Genomic DNA, 26124 nt, shown 5'->3' with positions numbered 1-26124 from the left:
GAACAGTGGAGATCCAGAGACACAGGCAAGGTACACAGGAGAGATGGGAACCAATCACTGACAACAAGAACATGTATAATCATAGACAACAAAATGGCAAAAGGAAAGAGAAAGAACATACCTAATAGAAACCAAGACAACCTGGCAATACCAGAACCCAGCTCTTCCATCACAGCAAACAGTGGAATGCCAAACACTCCAGAAAAAGAAAACTCAGACACAAAATCATACATCAAGATGATGATAGAGATCCTTAAACAAGAATGGGAGGAAAAGCATAAAGAAATAGAAGCTTTTAAAGAGGAAACAAGAAAAGCACTCAAAGAAATCAAAGAACTAGGGGAAAACAGAACCAAAGAGATGAAGGAATTGAACAAGGAATTTAAAAGGGAAATGGAAACAATAAAGAAAACACGAAAAGAGACAACCCTGGAGGTAGAAAACCTAAAAAAGAAATCAGGAGTCACAGATGCAAGCATTTCCAACAGACAACAAGAGATGAAAGAGAGAATCTCAGAGACTGAAGACAACATGGAAAATATAGACAAAACAGTCAGAGCAGATGCAAAAGCCAAAAATCTCCTAGCCCAAAATATCCAGGAGATCCAGGGCAAAATGAGAAGACCAAACCTAAGGATAATAAGAATAGAAGAGGGCAAAGAATATCAACTAAGGGGCAGAGTAAATATTTTCAACAAAATCATAGAAGAAAGCTTCCCTACCCTTAAGTATGTGATGATCATGAGCATAAAAGAAGCCTACAGAGATCCAAATAGAGTGGCCCAGGAAAGAAATTTCTCCTGACACATAATATTCAAAACGTTAAGTGCCCAAAGCAAAGAAAGAGTACTTAAAGCAGTAAGGGGAAAAGGTCATGTAACATATAAAGGCAGACCAATGAGAGTCACACCCAACTTCTCAACAGAGACTATGACAGCTAGAAGAGCCTGGACAGACATCATGCAGACCCTAGTAGAACAAAAGTGTCAGCCCAAGCTGCTATACCTGGCAAAACTCTCAATCACTATAGATGGAGAGACCAAGATATTCCAGGACAACACTAAATTTACACAATATCTGACCACAAACCCAGCAGTACAATGATTTATCCGTAGAAAACCCAATACAAGGAGGAAAACTACATCCAGGTAAAAACAAGATAATACATAAGCAAGAAAACCAAAAGAAGAAAGACACACAGGCACAATTCTACCTCTAAAAGAAAAAATAGCAGGAAACAGCAACCATTATTTCCTAATATCTGTTAACATAAATGCACTCAATTCCCCAATAAAAAGACATAGGCTATCAGGCTGGATACATAAACAGAATCCAGCATTTTGCTGAATACAGGAAACTCATCTCAGAGACAAAGACAGGCACTATCTCAGAGTAGAAGTTTGGGAAAAAACCTTCCAAGCAAACTGCCCCAAGAAGCAAGCTGGGGTGGCTATTCTAATATTGAATACAGTAGATTTTCAACCAAAAGTTATCAAAAAAGTTAAGGAAGGACACTTTTTACTCATTACAGGGAAAATTTGTCAAGAGGAACTCTCAATCCTTAACATTTATGCTCCAAATACAAGAGCACCCATATTCATAAAAGAAACCCTACTAAAGCTAAGAAAAAAATTATACCCCACAAAATAATAGTGGGAGACCTCAATACCATACTCTTATTAATGGACAGATCATGGAAACAGACACAGAACAAGCACATAGTGAAATGAGCAGAGGTTATGAACCAACTGGAATTAATAGATATCTACAGAACATATCATCCTAAAACAAAAGAATACAACTTCTTCTCAGCACCACACTGCACCTTCTCCAAAATTGACCATATAATTGGTCACAAAACAAGCCTCAATAGATATAAGAAGATTGAAATACCCCCATGCACCCTTTCAGGTCAGCATTGTCTAAGGCTGGTCTTTAATAACAACAAAGACAACAAAAAGCCCATATACACATGGAAAGTAAACAATGCTCTATTAAATGATAACAGGGTCAAAGAAGAAATAAAGGATTTTCTAGAATTCAATGAAAATGAAAACAGAACATACCCAAACCTATGGGATGCAATGAAAACATCACTAAGAGAAAAACTTATAGCTCTAAGTGCTTCCAAAAAGAAACTGGAGAGAGGATACACTAGCAACTTGACAGCACAGTTGAAAACTCTAGAAGAAAAGGAAGCAGATACACCCAAGAGGAGTAGATGGCAAGAAATAAACTCAGAGCAGAAATTGACCAAATAGAAACAAAAAGAACCATTCAAAGTATCAACAAAACCAAGAGCAGGTTCTTTGAGAAAATTAACAAGACTGATAAACCCTTAGCCAGACTAACTAGAGGGCAAAGAGAGAGTATCCAAATTGACAAAATCAGAAAGGAAAGTGGGGACATAATAACTGAAACTGAGGAAATTCAAGAAATCATCAGATGCTACTACAAAAGCCTATACTCAACAAAGCTGGAAAATCTTGAGGAAATGGATGAATTCCTAGACAGATACCAGATGCTAAAGTTAAACCAGGACCAGGTAAATCATCTAAACAATCCCATGAGACCTAAAGAAATAGAAGCAGTCATCAAAAGCTTCCCAACCAAAAAAAGCCCAGGTTCAGATGGGTTCAGTGCAGAAATCTATCAGACATTTATTGATGACCTAATACCAATACTCTTCAAATTATTCCACAAAATAGAGTCAGATGGAACGCTACATGACTCATTTTTTTCGAGGTCACAATAACCCTCGTTCCTAAACCACACAAAGACCCTACAAGGAAAGAGAACTTCAGACCACTCTTACTTATGAACATTGATGCAAAAATACTCAACAAAATCCTTCCAAACAGAATCCAAGAACACATCAAAACAATCATTCACCACAATCAAGTAGGCTTCATCCCTGGAATGCAGGGATGGTTTAATATACAGAAATCCATCAAGGTAATCCCCATAGAAACAAACTCAAAACAAAAAACCACATGATCATCTCACTAGATGCAGAGAAAGCATTTGACAAAATTCAACACCCCTTCATGTTAAAAGTCTTGGATAGAACAGGAATTCAAGACCCATACCTAAACATAATAAAAGCAATATACAGCAAACCAACATCCAACATCAAACTTAATGGTGGAAAACTTGAAGCAATCCCACTAAAATCAGGGACTAGACAAGGCTCCCCACTCTCCCCCTACCTATTCAACATAGTACCAGAAATCCTGACCAGAGCAATTAGACAGCAAAAGGAAATCAAAGGTTAACAAATTGGAAAGGAAGAAGTAAAACCATTACTGTTTGTAGATGACATGATAGTGTACGTAAATAACCCAAAAATTCCACCAGAGTACTTCTACAGCTGATAAACAAGTTCAGCAAAGTGGCTGGATATAAAATTAACTCAAACAAATCATTAGCTTTCCTCTAGGAGGGACAAACCTGTGGAGAAAGAAATTAGGGGAAAAAATACCCTTCACAATAATCACAAACAATATGAAAAACCTTGATGTGACTCTAACTATGCAAGTGAAGGACCTGTGTGACAAGAACTTCAAATCTCTAAGCAAGGAAATCGAGGAAGATCTCAGAAAATGGAACAATCTCCCATGCTCATGGATTTGAAGGATCAACATTTTAAAAATGGCCATCTTACCAAAAGCAATCTACAGATTCAATGCAATCCCCATCAAAATTCCAATCCAATTCTTCATTGAGTTGGAAAGAGAGATGTGCAATTTCATCTGATATAACAAAAGACCTAGAATGATGAAATCCATCCTCAACAACAAAAAAACATCTGCGGGAATCACTATCCCTGACCTCAAGCTATATTACAAGGCAATTGTGTTCAAAACTGCATGGTACTGGTACAGAGATAGGCACATGGATCAATGGGATAGAATAGAAGATCAAGAAATGAGCCCTCACATGTTGGTCACTTGATTTTTGACAAAGGAGATGTAAACATTCAATGGAAAAAGGACAACCTCTTCAACAAATGATGTTTGCTCAACTGGCACTCAGCCTGCAGAAGAATGAAAATAGACCCTTTCTTATCTCCTTGTACAATGCTCAAGTGCAAGTAGATCAAAGATCTCTATATTAAACCAGGTACACTGAAACTATTAGAAGAGAAAGTAGGGAAAACCTTAGAACACATAGGCACAGGAGAAAATTTCCTGAACAGAACACCAATGGCTCATGCTCTAAGGTCAAATATTGACAAATGGAACTTAATGAGATTGCAAAGTTTCTGTAAGTCTAAGGACACTGTCAAGAAAACAAAACAGCAGCCTACAGAGTGGAAAAAGATCTTTACCAACCCCACATCTGATAGAGGCCTAATATCTAAGGTATACAAAGAACTGAAGAAGCTAGACACCAGAGAATCAAACAACCCTATTAAAAAAATGGGGTACAGAGCTAAAGAAAAAGTTCTCAATTGAGGAATATAGAATGACCGAGAAGCATCTAAGGAAGTGCTCAACATCCTTAGACATCAGGGAAATGCAAATCAAAACAACTCTGAGATTCCACCTCACACCAGTCAGAATGGCTAAGACCAAAAATTCAGATGACAGCAGATGCTGGCAAGGATTCAGAGAAAGAGAAACACTTCTCCACTGTTGGTGGGGTTGTAAGCTGATACAACCATTCTGGAAATCAGTCTGGCGATTCCTCAGAAAATTGGACATAGTACTACTTGAGGATTCAGCTATTCCACTTCTGGGCATATACCCCAGAGACGCTCCAACATACAACAAAGACACCTGTACCACAATGTTCATAGCAACCCTACTTATAATAGCTAGAAGTTGGAAAGAATTCAGATGTCCTCAGTAGATGAATAGATTCAAAATTTGTGGTATATTTACACAATGGAGTACTACTCAGCTATCAGAAACAATGACTTTATGAAATTCTTAAGACAATGGATGCATCTAGAGAATATCATCCTGAGTGAGGTAACCCAGTCACAAAAGAACAGACATAATATGCAGTCACTGATAATTGGATACTAACCCCAGAAATCTCTGAACACCCCAGAAACAACTTACAGGCTATATGAAGTTCAAGAAAAACAAAGGCGAAAAAAAAAAAAAAAAAAAGAAAAAGAAAAGAAAAATCATTATGCTTAATCTTTACACACCAAGAAAACTTTTACTATTTCCAGGATACATCTTGTTTTACATTTACTTTATGCTCATTGTAACTAGTAAGATTTTAGTGCACACTATCAGTACTTTAAAAAAAAAAACAAGTACTGACAGAAATGTATTCATATACTTTTATGCAAAACTGCTTTTAAAATCTGTACATTTATCTTTGTTTTTAAAAATAAAGTTGTTCAATTAAAAAAAAAAAGAATGGAACATCAGAGGTAAAGACACCTAGAGCTTACCATCCAAAAGATTTTTCATTGTATGGTATATGAATTGGAACTAATGTTTTATGATGACATAATGCAGAGATGGCTTACTGTTACCCTCACAAAAATTCTGTAATAATTACCATTCTTTGACAAGAGAAATTTTTTGCAAGAGATCTTAAGTCTCTTGCTTCCTTGGGTCACCCAGAAATGACTTGTTATAACCAGGTTTCACAAATAAGACCCAAATCTAACTTTCACTCTCATAGGATAGCTATCCTGTGTGCCATGAACATGTTGTTCAAGACATCACACTCAAAATGAGCAAGCAGGAGTGACAATGGGGGGGTGCATTTGACTCAGGCCCTCTGCATGGTGTCTTTTGAATACTCTTTAGTTTATGATAAGATAGGGCAGAGAGTTTTATTGGGGTTACTACAATAGCTGTTAAGTTTGTGCAATGGAAATAATTTTGGGTTTAACATCAGGTAACATGAGCCTTAGAATAAGGAAACAATGGAAAGAGATGGTAGAAATTTTACCAAGAGATGGTTGGAGGTAGTAGTAAGCAATTGGATGAAATGTCTGCCTTCCAGGCTGTCAGAGTTGGTAGAAAAGCATCATTGCTCATTTTTGCCATAGCTCCCTAAGGCATAGTGGTACAAAGGAGCTGAAAGATGTGGAGAAGTGTTGTGTACACAGACAGGCTGGGGAAAGAGATTAATACACAGACAAGCTAGGGAAAGAGATTAAAATGGAAGCTTCATTGAGCCCTTGGGACTAGCAGTGCCCTGAGGTTTGTGGCACATACCCAGCTGCTACTCAAGCAGGGAGTTTTATCCCCACAGAAGAGCCAGCTGCTGTTTTATTTCCTTGTTGACTTTTGTACTGCACCTGGGGAGTCTTGGTAACTGTCAACAAAGATTTAGAAGACTAATAAAGGGTTAGGAACCCATGTGGTTGATCCTGCTTGTATGAAAATATACAGTATCCGTGGTTGGTGGTTGGATAGTTTGCATGAGGGACTCTAGTCATGAAGGATGGTGGGGCACAGGCAGAGGACAAAATCAAGGGGTGAGGTTAGTAAAAAAAAAAAAAAAAAAAAAAAAAAAAAAAAAAAAAACTGAAATCTGATGTTCTCTCCCACCTCATACTCTCTGTTAGAGCCCAGAGTTTTGATGGTAATAGATATCTGACTGAGTGTTGATTTTTAAAGGCTGATGGAGAACCTCAAGCAGACCTTAGTTGATGCCTAGCAGATCCCAATCCATACACTTCCCCATCCAGAAAAACCAATGCAATGATTAACTGAGACAGAGAAAAAATGTCACCTCCTTTGCCTTGAGGTGTGCACCACAGGGGTGACATTGTGATTTATGATTCATACTGTAGCATCTTTTCTGGATGAGAACAAGTTTAGATTTTACCTGAGTACACATATTCACATGACTCTTGCCATACATTTTCTATTTTTCTTTCCTTCCCCCTCTGTTATATGTGCTTTTAAGTGCCCCTTCTCAATAAACCATGAGTTCCAGATTTTCCCTGTCTTGGTTCTAATTCTGGGAAATAAGGTTCAGCTGAGAGAGGGAAGACATGACTTTAAAGCCTAAGAAATGCGTGTTCAGGGAGGAATCCTCACCTCTGTCTTTTTGGGGAAATGGCATGTTAAGAGGTTGAGAATATGTTGAAGATCAGGTATCACCTGAAGGAGAAATAAGTGGGCTAAGGATGGGCATTATTGCCTTAAGCTCTCTTCCAATTAGAGAAGAGGTGGAGAAGAACAAGATCCTCTAGTGCTAGAACAAGGCCCAGTAAATTCAGAATAGGGAAGATTATGACTTCTTTTTCTACCTAGGGAATCTGAGCTCATGTCTGACTCACCTGATCTTTCATCTGTTTGTGGTGAGGCTTATGCAGGTATTAGTCATGAGAGTCTAAGGAAGTTAATCTTCAAAGTAGAGCCTTGGTGTCTTTATCTGCAAAACAGCATGTAGCATGCACTGAAGATATAGCAAGTATTTTACTATATGGTTATCCTTATAAACCACATAGGAAATGGGATCTTTTTTAATGTAGGCTGGACATCAATTTCTATATAAGACCCAACAAAGAAGGATATAAGCTTAAAGGATAAAAAATGGATAAATTGTGGGAAAGAGTGATGGCTGAGTAGGGGAGAACCCTATCAAGCAAAGGGAATGCTGACAGATATCATATATATATATATATATATATATATATATATATATATATATATATATATATATATATATGAATGTGTGTGTGTATGTGTGTCACACACAGATATGATGATAAATCATTAGAGTGAGGGGGTATAAGTCTATAAATTTGAGGTTAGCTCAACTATATAATATTTACACAATGAAATCCCACAACAAAACAAGCAAAAAGTAAATAAGAAAAGTGCCCCAAACCAATTGGGAAATCTAAGTGGTTGTTTGCATGGTTACCTATAGCCCAGAAAAAGTTTCCTTTGGTTGTTTAGTGCCAAAGGCACACAGGATGAAAGACTTATCTTGAGAGAGGATGAAAAATGTATAAAAGTGGAGGAGGATCAAGAAGAGAGGATAGAAATGAAGAGGAGAAACAGGCAGAAAAGGAGGAGTAATAAGAGAAATAACACACTAAAGACCTGTAAACTAAGAATTTTCCAGAGTTGCCTAGTGTTGATCTAGATGGAGAGTTTCTGCTGAGGAAAAAAGGCTATTCAGTTAAAAGTCTACCTTTGTAGTAGAAGGTTTATTTCTACCTTGCTTGCAGGCATTCCATACACACAATTTTTAGTACCAGTAAAATTGGAAGTCTCCAAAGATAGAATAGGAAAAATTCTCAGCCACCAAACTACACTTTTCCTAGCTCCATGTCCTACTTTCATTTTTAAGATTCGTGTTAGTGTTGTTCAGATGCTCCTGTGTGACAAAAACTTTTCCTAGGGGGATGCTACACACATCTCACTGAAGATAGGAAGCCCACTACAGATAACCAAAGTATGGAAATCCTCAAAGTTCATTTTGGTGAATGATGACTTTTATTGGGGTAATTTATAGGATTATAGTAAGAGTTTAATTAGAGAATCAGAAGACTCAATGACAATTGTATCACCGAGGCCCACCCTAGCATGGATAACAGCAAAGAAAAAAAAAAAAAAAAAAGCTTGGGTGCCTGGAACATACTGCATCACCAATATACAACTTAATAGGTTATAAAATGTCCTTTTCAAGTGACTCTGACCTAAGCAGGCAGCTCACTTGATTTCTAGCAGCTGGTCTGGTACCAGAGTCTTCTTTGTATTGTAGCTTTGCTCTTTTGAGAAGAACGTTTATTGCTTACTCTGGCAGGGAGAGGCAGCTAGTAAGTCTGCTCTGTTTCAGGAACTTCCTGATGCCAGTTGAGCTGATAGATGAAGGAGCTGCTTCTTGTTAGAAGAGCATCCCGAAGGATGCAATGTTTCAGTCTCAGAGGAAACTGTTACATAACAAATACAAACCTCAGGTTAAGAGCTCAGGTATAGCTGGAACTATTGAGAATATGGTCATGGGAGAAACTAGGCATAGAACACAGAAAAAAAATTCCAGCAGAATTTTAGCCTCAGGAAGGTCCCCAGGCAAACTCGAGAGCAAAGATTACAGTTTAGGCTTTACATCAACTCCAAGAATCTGAACTTTCACTTCACTACCAAGTTCTCAAATAAACACCATTTGAGCACTCTTTCAGACTATGTGTATATCTGAAATTGATTTTAATACATATCCAGTTTGTCCTGCTAATGTGGCATGAGGCAAGACTGCGCGTCATGGTGAGAGAATGTAGTAGAATTCCCTGAGTGAGAGAGATGAAAGAGAGGGCAGGATTCTTGTGTCTTTAAGCCATACCCCTGTAATCTCACTTCCTGTTAATAGACACTATCTACTAAAGGCTTAACATCATTCCTCAGCAGTGTCAGACTCATGACCATGCCCTTAGGATATGGAGTTTGAAGAACAATTCAGTTCCAAATTGCAATAAAGATAGAAAGGGTAAGAACTTTGAACAGCCACCCAGGGGACCAAGTGTTTCTTGAAATAGAATCAAAGATGGATAATGAGCAATAAGATACACAAAAACAGAAAAGCTTATTTAAAAGGCAACGGGACCCAGAAAACAAGAGTATGACAGTGACAGACATGATGTCTCCTTAGGATTATTCCAAGGGTCTAAAGATGCCAGGGCATGTCAACAAATGCAGAACTTTCCCTTTTTAGGTTATCGTAAGGTTGTGCAGGCATGGACTAGCTATAGGAGCTGGGAGTTTTTATCCTGTATCTGACTCAGACAAACTTTGTGGCCTTGGGTAAAATCAGTGTACATCCTTGAATCCTGGTTTTTGCTATAGAATAGCTTTAATGCTTGTGTGCTTTTAGAATAGAAATGGGTATTTTCTTCTGACTACACCGGCTTTTCATGTAGATATTTTTGAACCTAGAATAGAATGGTAGAATTTTCAATTTTATCTTATAATCTTTTAAGTTTTTTTCTTTACATTTCCAGTAAATAATACAAATACAGTTCCTTTTGTTACAACTTAATGTCAAGTTTTAGGGTTGTTTGGCCTGAATTAAATGTCATTGGATACTTAAATTACAATATTAGTAATATTAGCTTACTATTCATTCTTCATTTTTCTAATTTTGACCTTTTTGAATACTTATGTTTTAGGTACAGCCATTGAAAACCATGTTGAAATCTTTCCACAGGAATGGCCAAAACTTTTAAATTTATTTTGATTATGTTTTGTTTGGGCTTATTTTATGTTATATGGTTTCATGTATTTTATTTAGTTTTTTCTTCCTTCTGCCCCTTCTTCTCACCATCATCCTCTTCCTTCTCCTTTTCTCCCCTTTGCCTTCCTGACTGAAACTTTCAAGTTTTTATGTTTACCTGAGCATAAAAATTCTTAGAATTTGTTTATTATATTTGGCTTTCTCCCAAGTAGCTCAAAAGCACACTACCTTATATCAGTCACAGGACACCTCCCTCATTTTTATTCCTAATTTGATATTTGGATTCTATTTTGTTATGGAAGTAGATAGAACAGCACACAGTAAATCAAATTTGTCAATAATCAACAGTAAATAAATAGCTAAAAATAAATCAAGTTTATCCGTGCATTATCTCAATTCTGGATGGACAGTTTTAATCTTGTCTTTCTATCTAACCATGGCTCTCAGAATTTGTTTTTCTTCTTTTGGACTCTTTTAATTTAGTGATTTTCTATTATTATTACTATTTTGTTGCTTTCTTTAATTCATTTCAATGTATTCATTCTGTTGCTATCCCCAGCAATGTTTCTCTGTTTTGGCATTTATTACTGAATAGTGTCTCTGGTTAACTGTGTGTCAATGAGTCTTATAATCTACCTTTATGTCTCATTGTCTTGCAAATTTGCATTTAATTCATTCTTCCACTCTTTTGGAAGAACAGTGGTACAAAACAGGTTTTATATGGGTATCTCAGCTTTCCCAGTCTGTGTTGATACCAGAATTTCCCATGCTCATCTACAAGCAATTAAAACTCAATCCCTGGTGAAAGATTAAATTTTGTTCAGATTCCATGCTATCTGATCTGGTTTTAAATAAACAACAGTTAAGCCTTCAGTCATAGGAGCTTAATTGAGTTCCCTTTAATGGATAGGAGAGTTTCAGTTGGGCTTCGATGCCTGCAATGAGCTAGTCTCCTACTTCCCATGCATACATATGGATTTCTTACCTATAAAGGACCTCACCATTTGCATCTGCATCTGCATCTGGAACTGACTTCACCATTGTATCTGCTTCTGTATCTGGAACTGAATCAACCCACTCTGTCCCAGCTGATGTTTGGTATCACATCCATGTTCTTCCTGAGGCATTTTAGTATCTATTTTTGGGTACAATGCTATTCTAAATCTTTCCCTTTAGGTGTATTATAAAAATAACTCCTGAAAGCTGATGATCTTAAACCAATAGTCATGATTTCCACTCCTATCCCTGGGGCTTGGCTAATCTAGATTTGCCACAGTTTAGAGTTGTCCTTCACTCCCCAGAAAATAAAGTAGGGAGAATAAAAACTTCAGTTCATTATTCTTCTTCTGCCAAGTCTTGTGTGTGTGTGTGTGTGTGTGTGTGTGTGTGTGTGTGTGTGTGTGTCTCCAACAGCCAAGCTCAAATTGAAGTCTTAGTTATCATCAATGAACACATACAAGTCAGCCTCTTGGACACAGAGTTGAGAGGAGAAAGGTTGAAAGGATGTGACAGAAAATATCCAGCACATCACCAAAAGGATGTTGAAGAAGTTAGTAAGTCACTTGGAGACACAGGCATGTGAAAAATACCAGGAGAATACACATATTTTCAAAGCTACAATGGTTCAAGGCAGTTTTAGATACCCACTTGGTTGGAAACTTCAAAAACAATTCAGAATTGCATGGAACAGAAGAGATCCACATTTCCAAATGAGAAAAATATCACCATCTTGAGAAACTTGAAATACTCGACCCTGTGAAGATCTATTATTATTATTATTATTATTATTATTATTATTATTATTTAGACATTATTGATCTCAGCTTCTTTTATATTGAATATAACAAAAAGGCCAAATATTTTCATTCAATAATTGCTACATTAGCAGTCACAAAACCTGCAGAGTTCTAGCTCTGAAATGGCCCAGTTCTGTGGCTAGATAGACTTCATGGCCTTCAAGCATTTTTCCTGCAAAAGAGGAGGCAGCTGAATGAACCCTGAAAACTCAATATCTGTCTATAGATGAAATGAAAGACTTACTAACTCAAACATATTAAAAACTAAATGCCTGTGTCTTGATTTGATTTTTTTTAATTCATATTACATTCCAATCACAGTTCCCTTCTTCCTCTCTTTTCAGTCCACCATTACAAATCCTACCTCCCCCACTTTTGGTACTACCCCGCCCTGAGACATTCAGTTCCAGCAGGACTAAGCATCTCCTTTCCTACTGAGTCCAACTAGGCAGTCCAGGCAGGGGAAGGGCACCCAGTGGCAGGCAACATACTCAGACAGCCTCTGCTGCAATTGTTAGGGGACCCACATGAAGATCAAGGTGCACATCTAGTACAAATGTGTGGAGTACCTAGGTCCAGCCCCTGCATGCTCTTTGGTTAGTGGTTCAGTTTCTGTGAGTACCCATGGACCCATATTAGTTGATCTGTAGGTCGTTTTGTGGTGTCTTCGACCTCCTAGGCTCCCTCAGTTCTACCCCCAACCCTGCCTCCCACTTCCCTCTGTTCACCCACCTCTGATGACTATTTTGTTTCCTCAGATGAGTGAGATTCACTCATCTTCCCTTGGGCTCCTCTTATTACAAAGTTTCTTTTGGTCTGTGGATTGTAGTATTGGTTATCCTGCACTTTATGACTAATGTCCAATTATAAGTAAGCACATACCATGCATGTCTTTCTGGGTCTGGGTTACCTAACTCAGAATGATATTTTCTTCTTTCATCCATTTGCCTGTAAATTCATAATGTCTTTGTTTTTAACAGCTGAGTACTATTCCATTGTGTAGATGTACTACATTTTCTTAATCCATTCATCAGTTGATGGGCATCTAGGTTTTTTCTAGTTTCTGGCTATTATGAATAAAGCTGCTATGAACTTAGTTGGGCAAGTGCCCTTGTGGTATAGTGGGGTGTCTTTTGGGTATATGCCCATAAGTAGTTTATTTGAGTCTTAAGGTAGAACTATTCCAAATTTTCTGAGAAACTACCAAATTAATTTCCAAAGTAGTTTATAAGTTTGTACTGCTAGTAGGAATAGAGGAATGTTTCCTCCACATCTTTGCCAGAATGTACTGTTACTTGAGTTCTTGATCTTAGCCATTCTGACAGGTATACAGTGTAATCTCAGAGCCGTTTTGATTTGTATTTCCCTGATGACTAAGGACATTGAACATTATGTTAAGTGCTTCTTGGTCACTAGAAATTTCTGTGTCACAATTTCTCTGTTTAGCTCTGTACCCATTTTTAATTTGGTTATTTGGTTTGTTGATGTCTAATTTGTTGAGTTCTTTATAGATTTGTGCTAATAAAAATCTTGAGAAAGAATTTTATATTTTCTATCTTCTTTACTCTATTTCTTTCTATTCCATTTTTAATTAGATACTCTCTGTATTTACAATTAAAATGTTATTCTCTTCCCCCACCCTGCTCCCTTCCCCCCTTCCCCTGCACTTGTCTTCATGAATGTGCACTCCCTCCTAATTGCCCTCTCCACCCCATTGCCTTGGCATTCCCCTACTTTGGGTATGTGTGGTCCCTGGACCCAAGGTCTCTTCTCACATTGATGCTAGACACTGCTATCTTCAGCAACATATGCAACTGAAGCCATAGGTCTCTCAATGTGTGCTCAATGGTTGGTGTTTTAGTCTATGGGAGTTTCTGAGGGTTTGGTTGGTTAACAACATTGTTCTTCCCATGAGGTTGTGATCCCTTCCAGCTCCTTCAGTCTTTTCCTTTCCCTTCCTTGGGGTCCCTGTGTTCAGTCCTATACATGCTCTGCTGTATCTGTGTGACTCTGGCAGAATTCCTGAGGAGGCCTCTCTGTCTGGTTCCTGCCAGCGAGTACTTCTTGGCATCAGCAATATGAGTTTGGTGGCTGTTTCTAATAGCTGGGTAGTACTTCATTGTGTAAATATACCACACTATCAGTTCTACTTTATTTCTTAAATCCATCATTTTCTTTCATACCTTCTAAGCAAAAGGGAGCCAGCTTTGATAGTTTTCCAAGGCAAAACATAGCTCAATAATGGAAAAATTAGTTTTTTAAAAAATAGAGAAGACATGCTTAGATTTCCAGGGTATATGTCAATTCTTGACTTTGGCTATTTCAGTTCCTTTCTAGAATGACATATAATTTACCCATTTACATCTTGTATTGAAACTTTTAAGATCATTTTTAGATTGGAGCTTGACAGTGTATTATTTTGTCCTGTAGAATAAATTGGGGGCACTGGACCTAAGATTGTTAATGTGTCCCCTTGAGCCATAGATGTGAAGCTACCTCCTATTAATAAACAGACATGCTTAATTGTTGCTTTTTAGTCTAAATAGAAAGGCTCTGTTTATTGGTGCTTTTAATTATAGCAGACTGGTAAAAAAGCATGCAGGACCTCTTCTGTTAAGGTAACTCAGTAAAAGCATTCTGTTATTCAATTATTATTATTATTATTTTGCCATTAAGAAAACACAAGGGACAACTTGGCTTCTCCTTTTGATGATCCCCTGCTTTTTCACTATTTTTTCTTTTATTTTGCTTTTGAAAAACATTAGAATTGATAAGGGCACTATGCCTCCTTAATATTTAGCCTTATTTTATAGAGGGAGATCTGAGTTCCCTGTTCAGGGTCAATGCATGATTGTAAATTATTTGGGAAAACACCACTTTTCCGTGAATGCCTGTTTGGAAGAGACCATAATGGCCATTTACCTTTATTTAGAAATTCTCTTTTATGAAATGTTTTTGAAGCATGTTGAATTAAGTGTGCAATTTAATTTTAAAATCATGGGATTTAAACATACTATAAGGCTCTAATTCTAATCCAAACAACAACAAAGAAGTGACAAATCTAACAGTAATTGGAAAAAATGTTCCAGAAAGGTCTCCATGGAGAAATGGAAGAATGAATGGAGATTAAAAAAAATACCATATAAGCATTTCTACTCTAATAAATGCTCACAGATTTTGTCATTCTTCACCCAAAGTGCAAGATGGTTTTCCTGCTTTTGATTCTAGATAATCTTCATGCATGTCTCCTTGGTCGTGTGTGTGAGCAGTGATCTTGTGTGCGTTGTAGGCCACTTCATACAAGTTACAAAGTGTCTACCTTTTCTCTCAGGATGTTCACCTTACAGTCTGACTATCATGCCAGACAAAGTCACAGCCATGTGCAGACACATGTGCTAGTGTTCAGTTGACATCTTAGCTGATAAATGATTTCCATATATGAACAGGACTTTAAATTCTCCCACTGACAACAAGAAAGCTTGAGTAAGCTATTCCTGTTGGACTTGGTCAAAACAGAAGCTTCATGAAGCAAATAATTATGTTTGTTTAAAACCAATTTCTTAAATTGTGGGTCCCATGGGGATGTAAAAATGAATGTTAGGGGAGGTCACAAATGTGACCTGTAATGACCAGAGACTAAGTCAAATGCAAATATGTAATGGACTTGTGGTGTTTCTGGCCCTGTTCACCTGTGCTACATCTTGTGAGCTTTGTGGTGTGTAAACATAGAATATTGTGTTTTTATGGGAGATTGGATCACATGGATGGAACTATGGTCATTCAACTTTCTACTCGTGCTCTTCCCATTTACCTTCCCATGTTCTTCCTGGTCACTGTGTTTTCTCCCAGTAATAGAAAAGTAATGAATGAAGTACCTAACCAGAAGCTAAAATTGCAACAAGAAGCAAATTGCAAATAATAACCTTAAGATGTAAACAATAATACAAATAAAATTAAGTCAGAACATGAGCTGCAAGTTACTTTCTACTGAGTAATTCTTCTCACTGGAATGGTAATTTTATTCCTTCACTGTGAGTTATCTTTTTGTTTTGTTTTGTTTTACCAATATCCACAATTCAAACAAGTTTAGGCCGTGTTCCGTGCCAAATGAAAACTCTCTTACTGTAACTGACTATCTGCTATCACACCCTAGTCGGAGGCCCCTGTCTGTATTTTGTGAGGTGATTAGAGGAGGAATCGGGCTTCATGTGTCTGGTTATGAGTGGGCATGCAAGGCCTGCTTGCCTAAGTTCACCTTTGTGCGCCATCAGGTAATGGTAGGGAAATACTGTCAGTTCCCATGAGTAACTCTCGATGGCACCTCTGGTTCCCTGGGCCATATTTTTATTTGTCTCTGAAACGCTTGCTCTCTTTCAGACCACTCTCCAGCCACCCCTTATTCAGGGTCCTGCTGAATTTCTGTAATCAAACATTCTCAGGATTTTATGGCTTCAATTCAAAAAATATTTCCACATTCACTTCTGTGTGTTTGCTTTAGTTCTCTCCCTTTTGTAAAACAATCTAAAGGTGTTTTAGTCTTTTTAAAAGTTAGGTTCTGCTTATATCAATAACTAAGTTAACAGACTGACAATGTTATGATTCACAAGTGTTTCTGTAAGTAAGCAGAAACACTGTATAGATAATTTTTATGCCTTCTCTAGTCCATAGTCTAATTTAGAGAAATGGCTACATTCAGAAGATCAATACGGGGATACAAAGTAATCTCATCTCCTATATTATCCTTCAGTACAAATGTTTAATCCAGGAGGAAACATATAGTCCAAGATATCCCATGCATAGATTTAGCTGAGATAATAAAATTTTGGGTAGCAGCAATGTATACTATGAACAAAATGTAAAAGATGAATTTCTACAGAAAAAAAAATTGTGTAGATAGAAGGGACCAGAATTCCACTGTCTCTGAGAGATAGAAAATGTAGCTCCAGTTACCAGGGGTTTTCAAGTTGCCCAGCATCTGTCAGCTTTCTTTGAAAGGTTATATTGAGTTGGCTTATGTAAGGTTTCTTATGACCAAATACTCAAGGTTCGATGTTTCTTTTCCTGTAAGAGTGTGTGTTTCATTTATTGGGGTAGTATTACTTGCTTCTGTGATTTACTATATTTATGAAAATTAAGCTTTTTCTAACATAAATGCCTAATGGATACCAAGAGCATGGTGCGTTTACAATATATTTAGCACATGGTAAATATCAATGTGGTCATTCTGGTGATCTTCAGTAAGTTATTTATTACCCTTTTCTCTCCTGCTACAAGTCAATTAGTCTATTATGTTAGAGTTGGCCATGTGACTTGCTTGGGTGAATATGATGCTGTGGATATAACTGAAGCCCACATAGAGGCCTTGTTGATCATATGGTCAATTTTGGAGAAAGTACCCTGAAGTGAGAAGAAGGTATATTCTTTTGTTTTAGGTTGAAATGTCTATCGATACCTGTTAAATCCATTTGGTTCATAATTTCTGTTTACATGATCAGTCCATTGATGAGAGTGGGGTGTTAAAGTCTTTCACTATTATTGTGAGGAGCAATGTTTGCTTTGAACTTTAGTAAGGTTTCTTTTATGAATGTAGTTGGTCTTGCATTTGGAGCATAGATAATCAGAATTGAGATTACATCTTGGTGGATTTTTCTTTTGAGGAGTATGAAGTATCCTTCCTTATCTTTTTTGATAACTTTTGGTTGAAAGTTAATTTTATTTGATATTAGAATGGCTACTCCAGCTTGTTTCTTGGGACCATTTGCTTGGAAAATTGTTTTCTGGCCTTTTACTCTGAGGTAGTTTCTGTCTTTGTCACTGAAGTGTATTTCCTGTAAGCAGGAAAATGTTGGGTCTTCCTTAGGTATCCAGTCTGTTAGTCTGTGTCTTTTTACTGGGGAACTGAGTCCATTGATGAGGGATATTAAGGACCAGTGATTTTTGTTTCCTGTTATGTTTGTTATTAGCTGTGAAATTATTTTGGGTTAGTTGAAAGAAGATTACTTTCTTGCTTTTTATAAGGGTTGGTTTCCCTCCTTGTTTTGAAGTGTTCCATCTATTATCCTTTGTAGGGTGGATTTGTGGAAAGATATTGTATAAATTTTGCATTGTCATGGAATATCTTGGTTTCTCTATATATGGTAATTGAAAGTTTTGCTGGCTATAGTAGCCTGGGCTGGTATTTGTGGTCTCTTAGGATCTGTATCACATTTTCCCAGCATCTTCTAGCTTTCATAGTCTCTTTTGAGAAATCTGGTGTGATTCTGATAAGTCTGCCTTTGTACGTTATTTGACCTTTCTTCCCTTACTGCTTTTTATATTCTTTCTTTGTTTTGTGCATTTGCTGTTTTGACTATTATGTGATATGAGGAATTTCTTTTCTGGTCTAATCTATTCAAAGTTCTGTAGGCTTCTTGTATATTTATGGGTATATCATTCTTTAGGTTAGGGAAGTTTTCTTCTTTAATTTTGTTGAAGATATTTACTGGCCCTTTAAGTTGGGAATCTTCTCTCTCTCCTATACCTATTATCCTCAGGTTTGATCTTCTCATTGTGTCCTGGATTGAAGTTTTTTTTTTTTTTTTTTTTTTTTTGCACTTTCTTTGACTATTGGGTCAATGTTTTTTATGGTATCTTCTGCTCCTGATATTGTTTCTTTCATCTTGTATTTTGTTGGTGATGCTTGCATCTATGACTCTTAATCTCTTTCCTAGGTTTGTTTTCCTTTATGATTTCTTTATTGTTTATATTTTCACTTTTGGATGCTGGGTGGTTTTGTTCAATTCCTTCACCGGTTTGCTTGAGTTTTCCTGTAATTATCTAAGGGCTTCTACCTGTTTACCTGTGTTGTCCTGTATTTCTTTAAGGGAGTTATTTATGACGCTTCATCATGAGTGGTGACTTTAAATCAGAATCTTGCTTTTCTGGTGTGTTGGGGTATCCAGGACTTGCTATGGAGGGGGAACTGGCCTGTGATGATGCTACGTGACCTTGATTTCTTGGACTTGCCTCTTGCCAACAGCTTATCTCTGGTGTTAGCTGGTCTTGCTAATTCTGATAGTGCCTTGACCCTTCTGTAAGCCTGTGTGCCAGCACTACTGGGAGAGCAGTTCTCTCCCAGGAGGGTCTGGGTAGAGATACCTGTGGCACAGGGTCAGCACAGGGTGCAAACAGAAACTGGAAGGGTCCTATGCCAGACTCCTCCTCTATTCCTGTGTCCTGAGGGCTCCAGGTGGGACTTACAGAACAGAAGTGGTAGTCTTACCTGTGCTCTTAGGTGTTTCAGCACTTCTGGGGACCAGCTCTCTCCCAGCATGGTCTGTATATGGAGAGTTGTAGCATAGGTCAGATCAAGGCACAGGAGGAAATGGGAAGGATCCTGTCCTAGACTGCTCTTCTGTTCCAGTGTCATGAGAAGCATCCATAACTTTATTCCAGGGAATCTGATGCCATTTTCCAACTTCTGAGGTAACCATGTATACCCATAGTATACATACATAAATCCAAACAAAACACTTATAACATATATGATGAATATTTAAGACACCCTTGAAGAAGCTAGACATAGTGGGGAACACATCATACCAGAATAAAGGCTGTGTATGAAATATATATCACTAACATCACACTCAATGGAAAAAATCTGAGTTTGTCTTTTAAAATATGAAATGAGGCAAAGGTACTCTCTACTGTTTTCACTCCCATCAATATAGTTCTTAAAGTCTTAGCTAGAGCAATTAAAAGGAAAAGAAGACCAGAGTAAGAAAGGGAACAGCAATAACAAAGAAGTCAAATTATTTCTCTATTAAAGAACTCAATAAGAAAACGGTTTCCATGTTATGTTCTGTCCTACGTGTACTTCATGCTTACTAGTGGGATTTCAATGCATGCTATCAAACCTCTAAAAGAATTAAGTACTGACAAAAATATTCATATAATGTTATGCCAAAATGCCTTTAAAAATCTGTATATGTATTCCTCTTTTTAAAAAAATAAATTTGTAAGAAAAAAAGAACTCTAAAGACTTCATTAGAATAATTTTTAAAATTGATAACAAGTTTCATCAAAGAAACATGAATATCAGCACAAATCTTATTCATATTAGTTTAACCTTTCCTCTCTACTCCCTCCACAACCCTAGGAATAAACCTAACCAAAGTTGTGGAAGACCTCTACAGCAAAATTTTAAGATACAGAGAAAGAAATAAAGAAAATCAAAGAAGACACAGAAAAATAGAAATATTTCCCCTGTACATAGACTGGTAAAATTAAAGTTGTGATAATGACCATGTTACCAAATCCCATCTACAATGTCAATGGAATTGCCATAAAAATTTAATAACATTTTTTTTTTTTACAGAACTAGGACAAACTATTCTAAAATTCACACAAAAAAACATAAGACCACGAATAGCCAAGGAAATCCTAAGCAGAAGGAGTCATATGCAAAAAGCACAGCTAGAAGTACCACAATGCCTGACCTCAATCTGTGTTGTGATACAGAATGGTACTGGCCTGAAAACAAACATGAAAGCTAATGAACTAGACCATAGGGCCCAAACATAAACACATAGCTACAGTCACCCAATTTTTGACCATGGTGCCAAGTACACTGAAAAAGAGGTGTCTCTTTAGCATTTAGTGCTGACAAAACTGGATTTCTACATATAAAAGAGTGCAGTTAGGCTCATATCTCTCATCTTGCTTAGAAACCAATTCAAAATGAAAGAAAGACCTTTGAAACTACAAGAAGAAAACATAGGCAAACATTTCGAGATTTAAGCACAGATGGGAACTTCCTAAAAGTGGCTCAAACAGCACAGGAAATAATCCTAAAAGTTGACAACTGGGATTACATGAAATATAAAGCCTTACACAGTTGTTGGAGTGAAGGCAGTATACAGAACAGAAAAAGAAAATCCTTGCCAACTACACATCCATCAGGAAGTTAAAGAATACTTAAAGAATTACAAACAGAGACTCCAAAACCCATCATCTAATCAGCATATGGGTTAAGGGAACTGAACTAAACCATCATACAAATACTTGAGGGGTTCAGAAATGATTCCCTTGCTGGAGTACTTGCTGAAAAAGTATGAGAACCTGGGTTTGATCCACAGCCCTTAGTACAGAAGCTGGGTACAGTGGAGCATGATTAATTCCAGACTCCGGAGGATAATTTTCTGATATCTCATCACCAGGAAGAGGTAGTATTTCAAAACTCATAAATGATCCCTAGAAATGTTGAAACAAGCCAAGGCCTGGGGACCACAGGACATTAATTCTTGAACTAACATTATCTTCCTAGAAAAGCCCCTAGGCCTGTTTGATGAGAAATGTTTGATATAGGCTCATGTATTTGGACAGTTGGTCCCCAGTCCGTGGTAATGTTTTGGAACGTTATGGAACATTATGTACATCACTAGGGGGTGTGCTTTGTGTGTTCATTATCATGCTATTTTCTGTCATCTCTGTCTTCTTTCTGTGTTCAGGTTCAGTGTGATTAGTTTTCTTGTTCCTGACTTCAGGACAGATTTTCCCTTCCATGAGGACTCCACCTCCACAGAACTGTAAGCTGAAACAGAGCCTTTCTTCCTTAAATTGCTTTCACAGTGCTATTTCATTAGAGTAATAAAAAAGCAGCCAATACAGGACCCTTCATTAATGATTATTACCATCTGGAACTGGCTTTCCACAAATGTACACAAGCTGCCTTATCTGGTGGCCGAGGTCAGAAGCTTAAGTCCTCCCCTAGCACAATCCCTGGTCAAACACACTTTGTCCTTTTTTCATTCAGGAAACAAAGAACCTGTTTTTTATTATTTCTCACAAAGTTCCCCACTAGCCACTGACCTGGGAGGCATATTAGAGCTTGTGGGCCTCAGGCTGTAGAGATCAACCTTTCCTTTCTGTAAAACCTTGTGCCATAGTGCTGGCTTTTGTGTGTACCTTTTTTGTTTGTTTTATTTTGTTGTTGTCATTGTTGTGTGTGTGTGTCTGTTTTGCTTGTTTGTTTGTGTTTTTAGTAAGAATAACTCAAGTACCTCAAAGCCTCCCTGTCCTGACCAATTGGAGGATCCCATCATTTCTGGCTTTCATTTGGCAAAATTCAAAATGGAGGGGGCACCAAGACAACCGCTGTGAAAACACGGTCATTGTCAGCATTGTCTCATTTCTTTACTTTTGGTGAAAGGTTAAATGGTGTGGACATGTGATTTCAACCTCATCCATACCATCTGTATTCCACACACACCTAGGACTAAACCTCTCCTGTAGCTTTGTTATTTTTCCATCTGCTCCACTCCACACATTTAAATTTGTGTGTGTGTGTGTGTGTATGTGTGTTGTGTGCCTATATGTTGTGTGTACAAGTGTGTGTACATGTGCATGTGTGTCTTTAGAAGGTTTCCTTCTCTTTCATGCTCATCTTCCAAAAAGTCTCATGAGCACATTACTTTTCTCATCAATATGACAAAATACCCAACAAAAGCAGATGGGGAGGGGAGGGGCTTAGCTCCAGTGTGATGGTACCAAGTGGAGCAGAGAGAAGGAGACAGCAGGAATCACTCTGCACCTGCAGATAAGCAGAGTTCAATGTTGGTGCTCTGCTCAACACCTTTTCCTTCAAGCTGGGAGCCAGGGTGAATTTTCCATCGGCAGTTGATCTTCCTTTGAAACATTTTCCCACGCACATCCGTTGGCTTGTATCCCAGCGAATGGAAGACAGCAGGTGTCCTTGAGTCGGAAGATTGGTTCTGTTCTGGGTCCTTATCTTGGGAATTTGAAAAGTGAAATTCATGGGAAACCAGAAGCATGAGGGGTTTTTGTTTTGTTTTTTAAGTATTTATTTATTTAATGTATATAAGTACACTGTAGCTGTCTTTAGACACACAAGAAGAGGTTATGGATCCCATTACAGATGGTTGTGAGCCACCATGTGGGTGCTGGAAACTGAACTCAGGACATCTGGATGAGCAGTCAGTGCTCTTAACCTCTGATCTATCTCTCCTGCCCCAGAAACATGAGTTTTAAAAGGAATTTTTATTATCGAAAAGAAGACTAAAGAAGAAAGATTATTTAAACACAAAGTAGAGTTCCAGAAAGCAAGCAATTCTCTGGAAGAGACAGAAAAGACAGTCAAGCTGTTTGTTCATTTAAGGACTTTTTACAGGACTGTGGTAGACACTGTTCAAAAACTGAAGGAATTTCTTTTGAGATTGACTAATCTCCCATGTTGAGCCAATATAGTGTCTGTAGGATTTATGCATGACCCCTTGACCAGCCAAGAGATGACATGTTTTGGTGCAGTTCTCTTGTTTAGGATAGTGGTTATGCTTTGAAACTCTCTGTTTATCTTTAACTTGCTCCATTTGCTATTGACCCTGACTATCTACTGGCTCTCAACTTACGCTGGCCTTTCTAGTTGGACCACCCTTAAGGGCACTGCTCTCTTGGGTGTCTCTGGAAGCCATTCTTTAGACTATGTTCTCTTTATTTTTATGTTTGCACAATCACATTGTGGTTTTCTTGTCACAGATACAAAGATGTAGCAACTATTCTTCATTACCTTACATTTACCTCTGTCTTTAGAGCAGTCTGGGGTGATCTCTTTCTTGAAACAGGTAGAGGCTTTGTAGACATCCTTCCTTGCAATTAACTAAATTCAAAACAATAGAATATGGAATTGCAACCATGCTAGGTATATGTTCCTCAGGAAGGGGTATTTTGTGGGAACCAGCCAGAACCAGCTGACACTGGCTCTAAGCCCTATGCAGTCTCCCATCTGGTCAGCTCAGTGGACTCATACCTAGATGTAAGCTCATTTGTTTTTCATGGCCAGTGATTCCAACACCAGCATTTTGTGTCACAACCTTTTTCTCAAGTTTACTCTATTTTTACTATAGCACTAAATCGATTCTAAGTCTTTGGAAGTTGACAGTAAAATTAACCATCACAGCCATCTGATGACTCAGTAAATCTTGGTCCTCAACAAAAACAGCTGCCCCTGCCTGCCTCTCTGGGCTTTGTCTCTGCGTCCTCCGTGGCTTGTGATGCTGCTGCCATGGCAGCTTTAGCGTGCGGTGGCCTTGGTAGGGCTGAAATAATCGTCATCACTGTGCTGGGGACAGTTGCTCGCTTTCAACTCACATTGTAATTGTTAGTCCCAAGGACAAACCAAGAACATAGCTTGGCATTTTGTTTCCTGAACTACGGGCAGAACAGTTCAATTCGGTGGCATTTAGCATCCCAACTTCTGCGTGCAAGAGAAGAGAGGCATCGACCAAAGGGATGCAAGCCGACTGAAAGAAATGTGTTTGGCTGAAGTAATTTAACTGGAAGCTCTACATTAGTTTCCTTGTTATCACTTTCACAGTGCATAAACCTGAGCATGCCCTAGCTTCCAGATTCCTGCTCTTCCATCCCCTTTCCTGAACAACGCCAGGGTACAGTAGCCTGGACAGCAGTTCTAGCAGTTCTTTGCCAAGGTGCTACTTCCTACCACTCGAGCAGCTCTGAACACTGTGAGCCTGAATTGGCAGGTCATTAGTGTCTCCCGTGAGCAACCTTGAGCCACTGTCTAGAAGAAAATTGCTAGAGCAATGTCCCAGCCCCCTCTCTGAATCGGGTAATATGAATAGTAAAGCCTGGTCCACACCAGCTCTTGGAAAATCCCTGCAGACAGTAAGATCAAATTGTTTAGACATCGAGCTAACTTGCCTGTCCCCTCCTCTGATTGCTTTCTTTCTGCACCCCAGCTTCCCATCTCCTGTCAGTCTTTCTCTCATTTTTTTTCAAGTAAGTAGGAAAAGAATTCTGTGTTTGCTCCCCTTTATCTGAGAGCTCCCTGAACTATGTAAACTGTTCTCTGGCAAACTACAAACATGGCCGCAAAGCACTGGTCGTGCACATCCACATTGTGTGTCCTCCCAAGCAGGGGTGGTTTGATTTGGGTTTGCATTGGCTAGTGAACATGGTCAAAATGACAGCCCAGCAGAGACCTTCCTTGTACACATGTCTCCCATTCCTCAAAGATCTGTGATGAATGATTGTCGTTTAAAGCCCCGGGTTATTTGCAATGCAGTGGAAATTGACTAAACTCTATCCCAAATCCATTGTTCACGTGTGTTTATTCTCTTCAATGTGAATGACTGTTTTCCCTGAACATAATAACCTTTTCAGGCACAGAAGCATTCATTGACCTCCTCCAAGGTGCCAGGAGAAGCAGGTTGCCAGCTTTGGCAGTGTCTTGGTTTATTCCTGTATTCAGGGCCTCTGGGCCAAATCACCTGCCTAGGCTGCTGGCTGCCCACTGTTTCTTCTCCAGGAGCCCAGCACAGCTGCTGGTTTTTTCCAAAGCCCTCTTTTCTCAGAGCTGTTAGGTAGGAGGCCTGTATGTTCTCACAGACTGTGCTGGTGACATATGTGTCTGTTAGGTTCTCTAGCACAAAGCTGGCCTAAGATGGAAGGCTCACCAAGAATACTGCAGATGCCTCAGCCAGAGAATGTGTGGAGCTTTCCAGTCAGTATAATGCCGAGCAAACAGCACAGCTTAGAGCGAGGCAGCATGCTCAGTCCTGGCTTTGCTTCTCAGCTGATTACCTGGCCCTGTGAGAGATCACTGGCCTATATTTCCATCTCTTGGCTTCTGATATGCATTTAATTCTCAGATCCCAGAATTCAAGGGTTAAAGAAAGCTTTATAAAAATGAAAAGCTCTCTCTCTCTCTCTCTCTCTCTCTCTCTCTCTCTCTCTCTCTATATATATATATATATATATATATATATATATATATATATATATATATATATATATATATAAAAGGGTAAGTGTCTAATGAAAGCAAATTCTGACAGATTAGAGCAGAGATTCTCCTTGCTGTGGTTAGATCTGCAGCACCGTACCACCTCCCCAGGACTTGCTAGCTATGCACCTATGCCAGCCCCACCATGTCCTCTGTATGTCAACTTCCTCAGGTGGGGGCCTGTAGTCTGTGTTTCCCGGAGATTCGGCACACATTTAGAGTCCAGGCTTTGCTGATTTAAAGCCGTATCACTCTTTTCTGAAAAACATGACACCCTTATTCATGAAAACAAAGTGCCTATAGTGTTCGATAATTTTCCTCAAAGTGAAGGGAACAAGAAACATAAAGGAGAAAAACAACTATAAA

This window comes from Micromys minutus (genome assembly GCF_963924665.1).
Source record: "Micromys minutus genome assembly, chromosome: 17".
Classification (NCBI taxonomy): domain Eukaryota; kingdom Metazoa; phylum Chordata; class Mammalia; order Rodentia; family Muridae; genus Micromys; species Micromys minutus.
Note: the sequence above shows the minus strand (reverse complement) of the source record.